This window comes from Leucopleurus acutus (genome assembly GCF_964270905.1).
Source record: "Leucopleurus acutus genome assembly, chromosome: 7".
In the NCBI taxonomy this organism is placed as follows: Eukaryota; Metazoa; Chordata; class Mammalia; order Artiodactyla; family Delphinidae; genus Leucopleurus; species Leucopleurus acutus.
The window spans coordinates 50172816-50190281 of record NC_139150.1 but is presented as its reverse complement, the minus strand read 5'-3'; the positions used below and the strand labels follow the sequence as shown (position 1 = coordinate 50190281).

General features: G+C 45.4%; 1 protein-coding gene across 1 annotated transcript in view; it reads left to right on the top strand.

The window, feature by feature from the left end:
• Positions 1 to 2343: 2343 nt before the first annotated feature.
• Positions 2344 to 17466, top strand: part of TJP2 (tight junction protein 2) — a 132405-nt gene continuing 117282 nt past the window's right edge. The window contains exon 1 of the mRNA XM_082843117.1: positions 2344 to 2477. The gene's annotated coding sequence lies outside the window, so the exon portion shown is untranslated. The remainder of the gene's footprint in view (positions 2478 to 17466) is intronic.

Genomic DNA, 17466 nt, shown 5'->3' with positions numbered 1-17466 from the left:
TGCAAAGGTAACCAATCAGGTTTTTTTTACCCCATTTTTAAGTATCCTTGTGAATCATGGAGATATACATATTTGATATGTCTCAATTCCTTGCAGTTACTTTCCTTACTGATGCTCAAATTTATCCCACTTTAGCCAGTGGGTGCTTCTACAGGTTGGCTTCCGCTTCCATTTCATGTGAACCTATTAGTTTTTGATAGCTTCCTTGCTTTCTGAATTGACAAGATGCTCCAGTCTTATTTTGGGTACTTCTTACCTTTAAACTAAAATAAATCACTTCTCCAAGTAGGTCTAGTTGCTTTTAGGGAAAAATGCTATTTAGAGACTACAATCTGGGACCTAAGAGTGCTTACTCCTACTAGGTTGGTCACTGTTTGGTGGACATTTTGGACATTTTGAGACCTTGGAAAAACATTTTTTAAGTATATCATGAGTTCTAAATGATAATTTCAATTCAAATTTAATATCGCTTAACTTGATTTTGTATTTATCTCTTTTATTCTGAAAAACATTGATTCTTAAAAACACTAACATAAATTACTAATAACATTGTGATTACTGAAAAGCTGTTCCTGTTTTGTTTTTTAACATTCTCTTCATCCTTAGGGTATATTCCTAAGGGATGTAGAGTCAAATAATTGTGTTTTAAAGTCACCTCACATAATTTCCCTTTACGTAGTTAAGCCAACAACTTGATACTAAATTCATTAGTTGCATTTTGCTTTTTAAATTTTTGATTTAATTTTTCATAATTATGTAAAATTGACATCATTCCAAAGTCAAAACTACAAAATCAGATATAGTCAGAGAAGTCTAGCCTCTATCCTTGTACCTTCCATCTTGTTTCATCTCTCCCAAATAAGTAACCATTTAATTTAATAATTTATCTTTCCATTTAAAAAATACATAAGCAAATATACCTATGTGTTCCTGCTTTCTTAGATAAACAGTAAGACACTATTTACACCTTTATTCATCTTGCCAGCACTATGTTTCTGACAAACTACTGCTCGTCTTTTTAAAAACTGTACTGTCCTCTAGGCTCAATCTACTCACTTCTTGGAATAACCTGTTGATAGGTACTCCCCCCCCCAAAGTCTAAACTAAATGAACTTTAGTTTTACTTATTCCATTACTTCTGGCAAACATTTGTGTCAGGGAAGAGGGAAGGGGGGCTTGGCAATCATAAACAAAGCTGCCTTGAATGAATGAGGGTATGATCTTCCCAGGATTTTTTTTGGTAGTAAAATACACAACATATAATTGACCATTCAAACCATTTTTAAGCACACAATTCAGGAGCATTAAGTACATTCACATAGTTGTGCAACCAACACCGCCATCCATCTCTACAACTTTTTCATCATCCCAAGTGGAAACTCTGCACGCATTAAACAATAAGTCCCCATAACCTTCCCAGGATTTTTAACAAGACTAAATGGAAGAGGCACCTGCTTGCCAGTTGCACGCTTGGGTCCTAGGAGGATTCTGCCCTCCCAGCAGAGCAGAGATTCCCGTGGTGACTAAGCCAGCCCTCGGGTTAACGCTCCCGCCCTCACCTATTGTCCCAGCGGGAGGAACCGGTATTTCCGGATTGGGGCCTCAGACCCTGTGATCCGGCTAAGGGTGAGGTTGGTGGAGGAGGGAAACGGAAGCTGATCATATAAGTTAACTTTACACCAAAATAATTAACCTGCCTTCCCATCCCACCCACCCCCACCCCCACGCCAATACCACCAGTCAAACACCCACAATGGTCCACAACGATCCTCCCATAGTTTTTGAAAGGGGAACGACGCTCACCCCTTCCTTGCTCACACCCCTGGAAGGGATCGAAAAGCCGACCAGGTCACGAAGAAAGAAGGCAACACAGCGAATTCCGCTTGCCCTTCGGGGTGAAGAAAGCTCACCGGCAGTTTTGCAGAGAAGGAAAGAGGCAGGGGAGTGGGCGCGCGGGCTGGAGTGACCAAGCGGTCCCTGCGGCCGCAGCCCCTACCCCAACGCTGGGTGGCGTGTGTGAGCCACCCTCTGTCCTTCCCAGTACCCCAAAGTAGCACTGCAATAAACTACATTTCTCCTCCGGCTCGCGCGCTAGGCACCCTCGGGGGCTCGAAATAAGCAGGTGACAGCCGCTGCCCACCCTCGTCTCCTCCAGGCCGCCGCTCTCTGGCTCACCGCCGCCCCGATCCCCCTGCCCCCACCCTGGATTTTTTTTTTCTTTCTCCCAAACCTCCAAACAGGAAATAGCTTGAGTCACAATAATACACAGGAGCAGCGGCCGAGGCCACTCGCGCCCGCCCATTCGCTGGGCCGCCTCCAGCACTCCGGCTCCGCGAGGCGCCGCCGGCGACGCGCGCGGGGAGCGCAGAGGACACCGGCCCAGCAGCCGGCGCCGCGTCGGAGGCTCCCAGGCGCCCGTCAGAGACGCCTTCGCCCTGCCCCCGACTCCGCCGACTGCGGCCGCCACCCGCCTCCAGGCGAGTACTCTCCTCCCGGTCCCTCGCTGGCCACTGAGCGCCCGCAGGCGTCCCGGCGCTGCCCTCCGCGAGGCCGGAGAAAAGCCGCCCCAGGCGCAGCCTCCACGCTCCGGCAGCGCCCGGGATATCTCCCTCCGGTCCCGACTCTGGCGGGGGAGGGCTTTGCGGGCTGCGGCGGGGCGCTTGCCCCCGGTCCTTCATGGGGGCGGAGGTGGGGGGCAGCGTGAGTAAACGCTCTGTCACCCCATGCCCCTGTGGATTCGGGCTGAACTTTATTGAGCATTGATTATTTTCCCTTTCTGGGGATGCTTAACTGACTTTTGCCTCCCCATCTTGGGGACCATTCTGGAAGTGGGTTTGGGCGCGCAGCTGGGGCAGCTACAGGTGACTGGGAGCCACCTTCTTTTTCCTACCTGGCCTGGAGCCTTCTCCCCCGAGGGATGGGAGCTGTTTCACTTTCTGTTGAGCTTCTCTTGAACCAGATTCAAAGGGCCTCTGAGTTTCTGTCGGCGCAGTCAGCGTTTGCAGTATCTGGAGGGGGCAGGATCTGGTGGCTTGGATTTACGCGGGCCGAGGGAGGCGCTGGATAGTTGAGAGCAGGTGGGCGCCGCCTGGGCTGCCGGCGGAGTCTCAGCCGCGGAGCCTGGAAAGTGCGCACACCTGAGAACCCCGGAGATGCTTGTCAGCCCACGCAGCCCGGGAGCCGAGATCTGTGCTCCCAGCTCGGCAGAGTTTGAGGGAACTTTTTTTTTTTTTTTTGCACTTTCTGACCCATTTGTAAGGAAGGGGCCGAGCTTCTCAACATGCTGGGTGTTGTCAGTCTTCAAGGGCTACATTGTGAGATTCTTCTATAGGGAACTCAGTCAAAACTGAGTTGGACATCTTTATGTTGGATAAAGGCCACTGAATTCCAGGCATTCTTCGAGGTTGAGAAGGGTGTTTTCAAGACTGTTTTGAAGTCGGCTTGAGGGCTTTCTGCGAAACTGCCGCTGTCAATTATCCTTATCAGCTGCGGCTGCTTCTAGTCCCGGGGTGAGTGGGTTCTCTTAGAAGGCTCCATTCAGTCAGGCCTTCTATCCAAGTTTCTCAAGGCACTTTTACAAACTGTGGTTGGGAGGTAAGTTAAGTCCTTACCCAATTCTTCTGAAACACATGATCAACCCTCCACGTTTCCCGGTGAGGTGACCGTGGTTCTAAAGGGTTAGATTGATAGGGTGACTGTCTTTACGTCAAACGCGCTGGGGCCTTGCGGCTTTGAGTGAGGTTCAAGGTCCAGCAACAGCGGTATCACCTGAGGGCCTGTTAAAAATACAGGACTTCACGCCTGCCAATGCAGGGGACACGGGTTCGTGCCCCGGTCCGGGAAGATCCCACATGCCGCGGAGCGGCTGGGCCCGTGAGCCATGGCCGCTGAGCCTGCGCGTCCGTAGCCTGTGCTCCGCAACGGGAGAGGCCAAAACAGTGAGAGGCCTGCGTACCGCAAAATAATAATAATAATAATTTAAAAAAACACAGGACTTCAGACCTACCCAGAACTGCTCAATCAAGGTCCCCAGGGGACCCTTTGCATATTAAGGCTTGAGACTGGCAGAGGGTTATGTTGGGGTGAAGTTTTTTGTCCAGTTTGAAGAAGTGATTTACATTTCCCTACATGTCCACCCAGTCCTACATTTGAACCTTCGTTTTGCCAGACCAGGACAAACACACTACAGCTTTATGGGTCACAGTACCTCCACCCCAGGTGCCAGGCTCCTTAAGCCTTTGGGTTTTTTGTTTCTAGGTACTTTGATTCTTTCATCGTTATTATTGTGATAAAATACACACAACATAAAATTTGTCATTTTAACCATTTTTTTTCTTTTTTTCCTGCCCCTCTAGGCGTCTTGTGGGATCTTATTTCCCCCACCAGGGATTGAACCCAGGCCCTCAGTAATAAAAGCGCAGAGTCCTAACCACCATTTTTTTTTTTTTTTTTTTTGTGGTACGCGGGCCTCTCACTGTTGTGGCCTCTCCCGTTGCGGAGCACAGGCTCCGGACACGCAGGCTCAGTGGCCATGGCTCACGGGCCCAGCCGCTCCACGGCATGTGGGATCTTCCCAGACCAGGGCAGGAACCCGTGTCCCCTGCATCGGCAGGCAGACTCTCAACCACTGCGCCACCAGGGAAGCCCCCTAACCACCATTTTTAAGAGTACAATTCAGTGGCGTTAGTACAGTCACAATGTTGTGCAACCATCACCACTATCCTTTTCCAGAACTTTTTCATCGTCCCAAACAGAAACTCTGTACCCATTAAAGAATACCCTATTCCCCGCTCTTCCCAGCCCCTGAGTTTCCGGATACTGTTAATGACATTTTCTGTAGGGTACAGAAAAGGTTGAACAGGAATGTAAAGTAAAACTAAAATCATCTTCTCAGAATATGAATAAACGTTTGGAAATTCCTGGGTCACTGGCCTGGTGGACTTGGCATTTTAACTCCAGGTTCTTAAAGTGCATGTGCTTTCTTTTAATGGAGACAACCTGAAACTATGAGGGCTTCCTCTTTGGTCTGGTTGGAAAGGAATGGAACTACCCAGGGCTCAATCTGCACTAATTAACTAGGTGCAGATGACTGGTAAAATCTCTGTGCTTCTTTTAACTGGCTTTATTTTAGGGGTCATGTTTACATTGAGTTTAGCATTTTGTTTTTGTTTTTTAATACTGATCCAAACTCATTGTTGAAAGTAGTTGAAAGAAAGCTTAAGAAAAAGTGTTGTTGCTGGCGTATATATAGGAGGAAGAAAGATTTGAAATAATTTTCTAAAAGACCCCAATCTATTTTGTTACTGCTTTAATGTTAAGTGAGTCTAATGGTCCAAGAACATTATTTCTGGTTGTAAAACTGTTTGTATAATTTAGAAAAGCTTTGTTGTTGTTGTTTCAATTGAAGTATAGTTGATTTACAATGCATTAGTTTCAGGTGTACAGCAAAGTGATTCACTTACACACATATGTATATCCTTAAGATTCTTTCCCATTATAGGTTATTACAAGACATTGAATATAGTTCACTATGTCATACAGTAGGTCTTTGTTGTTTATTTATTTTGTAGATAGTAGTGTGTATCTGTTAATCCCAAACTCCTAATTTATAGAAAGCTTTGTAATACTGAAAGTAATCTGCTTGCATCTGCTCAAAATTATCCAGGTTGTGGTTTGAGGACATGCTTTTCAGTGAGAACAGAAATGTGAATTGGCAAGCTAATAAAAATGGTTTCATTCATGATCTAACAAAGGCATTGTTATAGATCAAGAATGTGGTTCAGAATACATAAGTGATCAGAGATATTGGGAAGATGTAATAAGTAGCTGAATAGTGGCAGATCCTTAAAATTCTTCCCAAATTCTTTTTTCTCTAAGACCCTTGACTTTTCTTGTCTTATGACTTTCATCAGAATGAGGCTGTCACCTTGTAAGAAGGAACTTAGAGCTCCCTTTGATTGAAAAGTCCCTTTGAAATGATGAATGAAGATAATTCAGATAGGCAAGATTTGGCAGAAAATTCTCCTTTTTCATGAGATTCTTGCATTCACAAAATTTCAGAATATTATTATTATGGTAATGCAAAGAGAAAATGTTTCCCCTCCTCCACTGTGTTCTCTTCGAAATAGCAATATAGTTCAGTGTTTTATTTGGTGAACAAATGCTATTTTGTAGTCCACACAGGAGAAAACATTCCTAGAAAGTGTTTGGTGAATGGATTTATCAGTAATTCAGTGATGCCTGGAGAATCACTTGGGGAGTTTAGTAAAAATGGAACCTCTCCAACTACTCCAGACCTTCTCTGAGTGAGACTCCGTGCATTGGAATCTGTAGGTTTTAATAACACCTTGGGTGATTCCGATATATAATTAGGTTTGGGAGTCACACACACATGCAAACTAAGATATTGAGAAATTAATCTGAAAGTGCAAGAGAACACAATTTTCTATTAAACATGAAATAAAATTAATGATGAATTCTTCCTTAAAATTAGGTAGTCATTGTTTCAGTTTGGCAAATTGAATAAACACTTTTTGATGTTGGTCTTCATTCTTGAGATCTGAGGTTCCGAATCCTGAATGTCCAGAAAAACCCAGTGGTCTCCCTAAGGTATCAAGATATTAGACTATTTGATCCAGCATCAATGAACTTTTGTCGAGTGCCCATTTTGAATTGGGCATTTTCATATATATTCTCAATGAATCTTTACAATGACTTTGAGAGAGGTGTTTCTTTTTTTATAATATTACAGATGAGAAGACTGAAGCCAACCTGGGTCTTCCTACTCTAGAATATGGTCTTTTCCATGGTCCTTCCATGTAGAATAATAAATCCCTGCCTACTAACTCCCTTTCACCTCCAAGAAACTATGTATTCATTAATTCTTTTTTAAAAAGATTTATTTATTTATGGCTGTGTTGGTTCCTCAGTGTTGTGCGCGGTCTTTCTTTAGATACGGTGAGTGGGGTCTACTCTTCATTGCGGTGCGCAGGCTTCTCATTGTGGCTTCTCTTGTTGCAGAGCCCCGGGCTCTAGGCGCGCAGACTTCAGTAGTTGTGGCACGTGGGCTCAGTAGTTGTGGCTTGCGGGCTCTAGAGTGCAGGCTCAGTAGTTGTGGTAGATGGGCTTAATTGCTCCGTGGCATGTGGGAATCTTCCAGAGCAGGGATTGAACCCGTGTCACCTACATTGGCATGCGGATTCTTAACCACTGCGCCACCAGGGAAGCCCTCATTAATTCTTCATTCAAATATTTTGGAACATCAGGTACTAGCTGCTCTAGGCTTTGAAGCAAATAAAACATGAGCCCAAACTGAAATAAATTCCAAAAGAGCAAAGGAGTCAACAGCAAAGTGTTCTTTCCATGGTACCACAAGACCTCTCATGAGTGATCAATTAGACTATACGTGGCTTGAATGTAGCATTAGCATAGCTAGTCCAGCTCCCAGAAAAAGCATTGGGCATTCTCCTTACTGAGACCGGTCAGCAGTACCATCTCTGCATATCAACCTGATGGTATTTACGAGGCACCCCAAGATGCTACACAGTGTGGAAGAAAGGGCACAGAATTCAGGTGCAAAAGAACTGATACTTACCCTGACCCCCTGACTGAGCGGGAATAAACCTCATAAACTTGGAGCCACTGTGTTCCTAAATGTAAAATTAGGGAAATAATTATCTCCCCCTAAGATTATGGTAAGGACTCAGAAAGACCTTTTTTATAAAAATGCTTGTAAACTGTAAAATGATAATAAAAATGTCTTACCTTCATGTGGGAGAAATTTACAACGCAAAGGAGACAGAAGAAGCCACACATCTGAGGTACCTCACACATTTTACTTAACTGAGTTTGTTTGTAATTCTCTTCTAGCTTCTAGGTCATTCTTTAAAAAACAGTCTTATTGAGATGTAATTCACGTGCCATACAACTCACCTATAAAGTGTGCAATTCATTGATTTTGAGTATATTCACAGAGTTGTGCAACCATCACCAGAATCAATTTCAGGACCTTCTTGTTGCCCTAAAAAGAACACCACCCCTTCGTGAAGCCCTTCCACCCCTTAGCTGGCACCTTCTAATCCCCTGCTTCCCCCTCCTTAAGCAACCACTAATCTACTTTCTGTCTATAGATTTGCCTATTCTGGACATTTGATATAAATGGAATTATACAATATGTAGTCCTATATTTCTGGCTTCTTTCATTTAGCATAATGTTTTCAAGGTTTATCTACATTGCAGCATGTATCAGAGTTTTCTTCCTTTTATTGCCAAATAATGTTCCATTGTGTTTATCACATTTTGTTTATCCGTTCATCTGTCGATTGACATTTGGGTTGTTTCTACTTTTTGCCTATTATGAATAATACTGCTGTGAACATTCATGTTTTTATGTGGGCATATTTTTTCATGTCTTTGGGGTACATACCTACAAGTGAAAAACATATCTAACTCTATATTTAACATTTTCAGGAACTGCCAGACTTTTCCAGAGTAGGTGCACCAGTTTACTATCTCATCAGCACTGTGTGAGAGTTTCAATTTCTACACAGCCAAATCAGTCTTTTTTATTTTAGCCATCCTAGTTGGTGTGAAGTAGTTTTTTTTGTGTGTGTGTTTTTTTTGCGTTACGTGGGCCTCTCACCGCTGTGGCCTCCCCCGTTGCGGAGCACAGGCTCCGGACGCGCAGGCTCAGCGGCCATGGCTCACGGGCCCAGCCGCTCCGTGGCATGTGGGATCCTCCCGGACCGGGGCACGAACCCATGTCCCCTGCATTGGCAGGCGGACTGTCAACACTGCGCCACCAGGGAAGCCCTATTAGGGTACTCTTGATTTTATTTTCAAGTACCCCCAACAGGAGGGTAGGCTGATGGACATTTTGATGTGAGTTTGTACATTTTTGTTCTTTCCCAAGCTGCATGGCAGTGTTTTTTCTCTATAGCCGTATGGAGAATCATCTTCATGTTCTACAGTTACAAATCAATCCTGAATTTTTAAAATACCTATTAGCATTTTTAGAGGCACACTCTATTGAACTTGGGTTGTGCTGTTTGGATCTTGTATTACTGGCAACTGTAGGGAGCAGTAAGAGAAACAGGGGAATCATCTGGATTTAGAAAACGAAAATCACTTCCATTTGAAAATTAAGACAGCCTTAGAATAAGCAAATGAAAGTGTGTGGTTCAGTGGTCCTAACACATTGGGCTGTGTCTGAATCACCTAGAAGCTTGTTAAGACCCACATTACTGACCCCCTGAGTTTGGTTTCTGAGTCAGTCAGTCTGGGGTGGGGGCCAGAGAATCTGCATCTCTAGCAAGTACCCAGGTGTTGCTGATGCTGCTGGTCTGGGGGCCTCACTAAGAGAACCAGTGGATTGGAGGCATTTGGAAGGGTAGGACCGGAGCAAGAGTGAGGGAGGGGACGAGGCTAGAGGTGAGCTCACAGATCTCGTGTGTACAGGAGCTTAGTAGAGCTGAGGAAGTAGATATGACCCAGGCTGGGCTGGGAACTGGGACATAGGGATTCTGTGGGGAGGGGTGGCTGGAAGAGAAGCCTCTGAGATGGGGGAGAGGTGGGGAGAGAATTCTGAGGAGACAAAGGCCAGTGAGGCCCCCCACTGTAAACAGGGGACTGAGGACACGCCTCTTCAGGACACGCCTCCATGTAAACAGGGGACTGAGGACACGCCTCTTCACCACTTCTAGGAAGGCCAGCGTTACCAGGTAGTGGGATAGGCTGCTTGGGGACAGGGCCAAGTGTGGACTTGCCTTCATAAGATAAGGCGTCCTTAGGCCACAGTCCTGGAGTCGTGACTGGCCCTCTCCCTCTTGCCTGTTACCATGAATCGTAGTCAACCTAGAACCCGAGGAGCTTTGTAAGCCAGAGCAGGAGTCCTTTGTGCAAGTAGTGGCCATCGAGTTTTAGTTTTCTTCCTTTCACACCTTTGCCTGCTCTGCTTAATGGCTTAAAAAATCTGTGCTGCCAGGTGTCTAGTCTCCTTAGCATAATAAGCCTGTTCTGAGGGTGGGTGCTGACAGTCAATGCTGTGAAGGTCAGAAGGTTTGCTACAGAAAAGAAATCCAGGAAGGGCGGCGGCCCACTGCTATTGGGTCCTGTGAAGCTGAGCTGTGTCCCACCCTCCCTGCAGTTTCACAGACATGAGACAAACATCTCCTAATTTTATTTCATATTTTTCTGAAAGGAATCCTCATTGTACCTGAGGATATAAAGCACTTCTCTTGGGCTTTGGAACAAGGCCAAAACCTGCCCCGCAGTGTTCTGTGTTACCATCTGGGGGCACCTGCGGTCAGCAGAGGGAGAGGGCTTAGCATCAGTGGGTGTTATCCCTGCCCAGCTCTGCCTGTGACTTGCTGCTGAGCTCAGGAGCTGAGTAACCACCGCCTACTTTAGACTCACCTTTGTGTCCTCTGTCCCACTCAGCGAGTTGCACAATTTTACATGCCTGTGGGCCCAGGGTGTGCAATTCCTCTGGTAATGGTCAGAACTGGACAGGAGGTATTTCTCAGTCCTGCTTCTGGGAGAGATTGTATCTCGGGATACTTAAGGTCACCTCCAGTTTCAGTGATTCACTAGGAAGACTCACAGGCTTAGCATGTAGTCATAGCCACCTCTATGATTATTACAGTGAAGGCAAAAGTACACGATCACAATCTGAGAACACCGGGCGCAAGCTTCCAAGTATCTTCTCCCAGTAGGGCTACGCGGGACATGCTTAATTCCGATAGACCACATGTGTGAAATGTTGCCAGCCAGGGAAGTTCATTAAAGACTCAGTACCCAGGGTATTTTTTCTGGGGACTTATTATTGTTGGCATCCTCTGCAGAGCATGTACCAAAAGTTCAGATGCCCAGAAGGAAAGCAGATGTTTAGCCTAAACCGCATTATTTGTGTACAGAGTTTAGGGACAGTGGACAACTTTAATCAGTCCTGAGAACGGTGGGAGATGCCTCAGACCCAAGTTCCCTGACACCGTTCAAGGGCCAGTCTTGGAAGCAGGCCTCTCAAAGGATGTTAAGGCTTTTGTGCTCAGATGGGGACGAGTATGGAAAGCAAGGACGGTGGCAGAAGCTCTTGCACTTGGAGGAGGGGTCCGTCCATGCAGCTTCAGAGGCTGGTTCTGTAGGAGTTTTTCTCCCTTTGACCAAAGCGGCAGAGGGTAGAAGTGAACTTGGGTTTTGCACTCAGATCTTGGCTTTAGGAGGGTAATAGGGACTCCTTCGCTTCAGGGACAGAGAAGGGTGAGAGGGCACATTGGCAAAGAGTTCAAAGCCCTGTTCATTCATGTGTTCATTCATTCTCAGCATGCCCCATTGATGCCATACCCTGCCAGGCCCTGTGGCAGCTGCTAGGGGTACAGTGGTCGACAGAGCGAAGTCTCTACTGTCATGGGATCCTAGAGGGAGACAAATCAGTAAAGAGGCAGTTCCATTTCATTATGATGGGGACACACCAAGGGCCCCAGGGCACCTACCCAGTCTTAGTGGGTGTCAGAAAGTATGAATTTTGTCATCAGACCAACCTGGGTAGGAATCCCACCTCCACTGCTTCTTACCAGTGTGGCCCTGGGAAAGTTAACCTGGGCATTTGGTGCCTGAGTTTCTTCATCTGAAAACAGGGAGAATTTCCATCCACCTCTTTAGGTCCTTGTGAGAATTAAACAAGGTAATGCCTGTGGGGAGCCCTTATCTCGGTGGCTGGCACAGAGGACATGTTCACTATGTAATGGTTCAACCACATCTAGGCAAGGGGAGGGGTGTGTTAGCAGGAGGGGGTGGCATTTGCCATACCTGCTGTGTGCAGAGCCTAAGGTCAGAAGGCATCTCTAGCCCTGAGTTCACAGGTGCACCTCAGGCTTCCTTCCTGCCAGCTCATCCTACTAACCGATCTGAGAACATTCTTCGCTGTTCTGCTTTTCTGACTCTTGGGGATATTTTTTCCTCTGCCTGGGATGCCTCAGCTGCTTTTGTCCGCCTCAGGAATGCCTACTCATATGATTAAGACCTAACTCAAGTACATTTTCTGTGAAGACTTTCCCAAGCCGAGCCCCTTGGGCAGGATTGTCCCCTCTTTCCTTTGTCCCACCCCTGTTCCATGGTCACTCGCCTCCCTACTGCAGTGTGCTGGGTTGCAGTTACTTGTTGCTCCATTCGACTGGATGGCTCTGGAGGGCGGGGACAGTTTCGTATTTTTCGTAGGTACAACATCCATGAGAGTGTTGGATAGGGAGCAGTTCAGTGGTTGTCCCAGGAGTGAATGAATGAATGGAGTATCGGGTTGGACTTAGAAAACCCAACAGGAGATGGATGCAATGTCAGCCAAATAGGTATCTGCCTTCAGAGCAGAGCTTACAGTCTAGTGGGGGAGATAGATAGTACACAGGTATACTGAGAGAAGCGACACAAGGGAAACAGAGTCTGGCCCAGCAGCAGGTGCAAGGGGAGCGGGAACAGAGAGAAAGGGGCGGTCCAAATGTTGATGCTCTGGGCAGTGTGAGGTTATCTTCTGGATATCTTCTGGAGCGTGGGTGGCATTGGAGGCTGGAAGGACTACTCAGCAGGGAGCCGCCCCAGGAGAGCCAAGAGTCCTCCCGTTGGGGATGGAGAGGTGGATCAAAGGATACCAGCACCTCAGCTGCCAAAGGGCAGGAGATCTAAGTGGACACTTGGAAGGTTGAAGTGGTCCACTTGGGAGCATGGAAAACTGGGGTTGAGGAACACAGGGTTGATTGAGGAAGCGGCTCCCGGTGAGCTGAACAACCTGTGGGCTGGATCTCCAGCCTTATTCTGCTCAGGCTTCCATAAGAAATTACTGCAGCCTGGGGGGCTTAAACAACAGACATTTATTTCTCACATTTCTGGCGGCTGGAAGTCCGAGATCGGGGTGCCAGCATGGTCCGGTTCTGGGTGAGGGTTGTCTTCCTAGCTTGAAAAAGGCAACCTTCTCACTGTGTGCTCCCATGGCCTTTCTTAAGTGTATGCGTGTGGAGAGAGAGCCATCTCTCTCCCCATCGTCTTATGAGGGTGCTTATCCCATCATGAGGATCCTACCTTCATGACATAACCTAAACCTAATTTACCTCCCAACACCCCACCTCCGATTACCGTCATGCTAGGGGTTAGGGCTTCGATTGATGCATTTTGGGAGAACACAAACATTTAGTCCATAATAACCTGGGCCAATAAATATTTGCTGAGTAAATAATAATCATGGCTAGCACTTAGATAGCACCTCAGATGGTTAAGGCCCTAAGTGTTTTGCATATACATATTCAATTTAACTTTCACACAACTTTAATAGGTAGGTGCCATTTTTATCCCCTATATACAGATGAGGAAACTGAGGCCCTGGAGAGGTATAGAGGCTTGACCAGGTCACACAGCTAATTAAATGTGAAGCTGGGATTCAAACCCAGGCAGTCTGGTTCTAGAGAACAGGGTTTTAACCATTACACCCTATTGCCTCTTAGGAAGTAAACCCTAATATTACTGGGTATCTATCATACGCTGATTCCTGAGAGAGGAGAGATGCTGCAGATACAAGGTTGAGTACGACGTCATATCTACCTTCTAGGCCATCATAGAATGCTGAGAGAGACAGAGCTGTGATTTTTGAAGACAACTGAAATATATTGAGGCCAACAAGGAACTTTGTTTCACCTTTCTTTTGTAACTGTAGTACGTAGCACCATTGACAGAGGCAAGTGTTTTGCTATTTCAGATGTATCTGGTGGCTGAAGTGCTCACAAAATTATATATATATATTGTTAAGGGAATAGTGGGCTGACTCATCAAATTAAAACTGACTATTTTTACTAGAGTTTCTAAAGTACTGATAATAATTAAATGATGGTAACACATATCCTAAAATTTATAACACTATCAAGATACAATTTGAGAAAAAGTAGAACCACTTATACGAAAAAGTTTTTTTAACTAAAAATAAATATAGGTAATTTAGAAATATTTTACAGGAAATTTTAAAACAAAATGACTTTAAAAACCTTGTGGTATTTCAGGATCTTGACTATTAGGGAAGCTCGTGTATATGTGGAAGCTCAGTAAACCCAGGAGGTAACTAACTCACTTTTATTGTCTGGATGGGGGTGTCCGGGGGAAAGCCCAGCCCATGAGGAGGAGAAGGACAGTGACCCCTAGGTGGGAAGCCAGCTTGGTGATGGTTGTGGAGAGGCAGAGCTTCCTGGAGAACGAGAAGGAAGAGGATGTCTTCTTGCCACAAACTCCACATTCGGATCCACTGGAAATAGCGGATTTGGGAAAGAGGAGGTGAGGGAAGAGGAAAGCCCGCAGTCAAGAGGGGGTTAGAGGGTAGGGGTGAGATATCCTTCTGTCTCAGAGGAAGCAGCACTTCTTCTAGGGATCAGGAAGCAGATGTTCTGTCTGAATCCTCAGCTGCGTGGAGGTCCACTCAAGAAGGCACTAGAACAGAGTAGGAAAGGGTCAGACCTGGGCTTGAATATCGGCTCTGCCACGTAGGAGCTGTGTGATCTAGGGCAGGTTTCTCAACTCTAAGCCTTAGTTTTCTCTTTGTAAAAGGGAGTCAATAATATTGCCTTCTCCCTGAATTGCTGTGGTTCAAGTTTCATTGCTCTTACGGTTATTTTTTTGTCTCAAGTCTGCACCCTTCTGTCTTGAGAGGAGGGGGTTTTGTCTATCCTCCCACACTCCTCCAATGATCATAAGCTCCTTTTGAAGGAATAGAATTTAGCTTGAGAAGAACACGGGGTCACTGTAGTTTTTCTTCCAGGTCTCCAGCTACTCACCGTCACAGCTCAGCCTGTTGTTTGCTTCAGACCTTTCCTCCTCTGGCTCTGCCTCAACAGGCAATATCCCAACAGGCTGCATTTCTTTCTTGTGAAGGAGTCATATCATCTCATTTCCTCTCTCCTGAAGGTTTGGGGCTGCACTTTCACTCAAGGCTTGTTCAATCTGACGTCACTAAGATGACCTGTTGAGTCTGCTTTTCTGTTCTCTTCTTCTGCAACATTGGTGTAAATTGATTTTTCTCTCCATCTTGGGTGGTGAGATGCATGCTTGGTTTTGGAACATTAGTCAGTTTCCTCCTGGATCTTCATGCCCGGTCATCAACATTATTGCCATCCCCTGATTCCAATTTATTACCCCGTTCTCTTCTCCAAGAGAAGGTAATTTTTTAAAAAAAATTTATTGAGATATAGTTGATTTACAATGCTGTGTTATTTATATATACATGTATGTATGTATATATACTTTTAAAGATTCTTTTCCATTATAGGTTATTATAAGATACTGAGTATAGTTCCCTGTGCTATACAGTAGGTCCTTGTTTTTTATCTATTTTATATACTTTATAGTAGTGTAAATATGTTAATCCCAAACTCCTAATTTATCCGTCTCCTCCCCCCACTCTCACTTCCCCTTTGGTAACCATAAGTTTGTTTTCTGTGTCTGTGAGGGGAAGCTGATCTTCAGTCGTCAGTCCCACCAGACACTTGATCTAACTCCCACACAAGCCCTAGAAGTGCCGTCCGGAGATCCCAAGTCTTTCTCAGTTGCTCGTAATAGTTATATATGGGATTTAACTTCTTCCTCTTTTATTTTATTGGATTCAGCTTCCAGAGAACAGATCCTTCTCACAGTATCAGACATTGGCTCATCTTGAACATGATGCATTTTCTTTGCCCAGTTGATTTGCTATAAAGCACATAGGCTGGACCAAATCACAGGCTGGACATGTCCAGGCAACTAGCTTCTTCTGGGCTTTTATCTTTTTCATCTCAGTTGATGAAGACTTTCCTTTTTTTTTTTTCTTCCAAGTTTAGGTAGCATTATGGATTGAATTGTATCCCCCCCCACCAACCCAAATTCACATGTTGAAGTCCTAACCCCAGTACTTCAGAATGTGACCTTATTTGGAGATAAGGTCTTAACAGAAGTAATCAAGTAAAACTGAGTTCATTAGGGTGGGCCCTAATCTAGTATCACTTGTGTCCTTATAAGAAGAGGAAATTTGGACACAGACACGTACAGAGTGAAGATGATGTAAAGACATAGGGAGAAGGTGGCCATCTATAAGCCAAGTAGAGAGCCCTGCCTCATGGGCCTCAGAACTTTGATCTTGGACTTCCAGCCTCCAGAACTGTGAGATAATAGATTTCTGTTATTTATGGCACCAGTCTGTGGTACTTTGTTATGTCAGCCCTCGCAAACTAATACAGTCAGAATAAGAAATTCTGCCTGGAACCAAGAGAGATGTTAACACAGCAGCTGTCATGCGCACTCCACCATCTCCCACTGATGTCCCAGGAGAGCGAGACAGGGGTTCACATCATCAGGTTCTTCTGCCTTGAACTCTGAAGTGTCTCCTGGGTTTGCCAAAAGTACAGCTTTGGGGCAGAATGAGGCTCCTCCAGGGGGGCCCCGTGCTGAGGCTCTGTGGCCAACTTGGCCACAACACTGTGATCACTAAACAGGCTCTGCCTGGAACCAAACCTGTGTCTGACACCCAGGCAGACCACCGCTGAGGTGGATTGGGGTGGAAGCCAAACCCACCAACACTGCCCCAGACTCCTTCTTAACCTTTAATTAATCTTCTCCTTCCATGGCCCAGAGGACCCACGCTATCCTCTGCACATGCCTAAACACATAATTTAAATTCATTGTGGTTCTACTGTCTTTTTCTTTTTTTTTAATTAATTAATTTATTTATTTTTGGCTGTGTTGGGTCTTCGTTGCTGCGCACGGGCTTTCTCTAGTTGCAGCGAGCGGGGGTTACTCTTCATTGCAGTACGTGGGCTTCTCACTGCGGTGGCTGCAGAGCATGGGCTCTAGGTGTGCGGGCTTCAGTAGTGGCTTGCAGGCTCTAGAGCTCAGCCTCAGTAGTTGTGGTGCACGGGCTTAGTTGCTCTGCGGCGGCATGTGGGATCTTCCCAGACCAGGGCTCGAACCCGCGTCTCCTGCATTGGCAGGCGGATTCGTAACCACTGCACCACCGGGGAAGCCCTGTGGTTCCACTGTTGAGAGATTAAACAGAAAATATTTGAGAGAGAGCAGAAGTAACCTAGCCAGGTCTAGGTGGTTCAACCAAGAAGAGCTTTCTGGAAAAAATGAAGATGTAACTAGCAAGTAAAAGAAAATAACACACACACATGACATATATTTTATGCTGGACATTACATGTGCTAAGTGCTTTACAAGTAAAAACTGATTTAGTTTTTTTTTTTAATTTTCCCTGTTTATTTCTTTTTTTTCCCCTCCAGTTTTATTGAGGTATAATTGACATACAGCACTGCATAAGTTTAATGTATACAGCATAATGATTTGACTTACATACATCATGAAATGATTATTACAAGTTTAATGAACATCTGTCATTTCACATAGATACAAAATTAAAGAAATAGAAAAAAAATCTTTTGTGATGAGTGCTTTTAGAATATACTCTCTTAATGA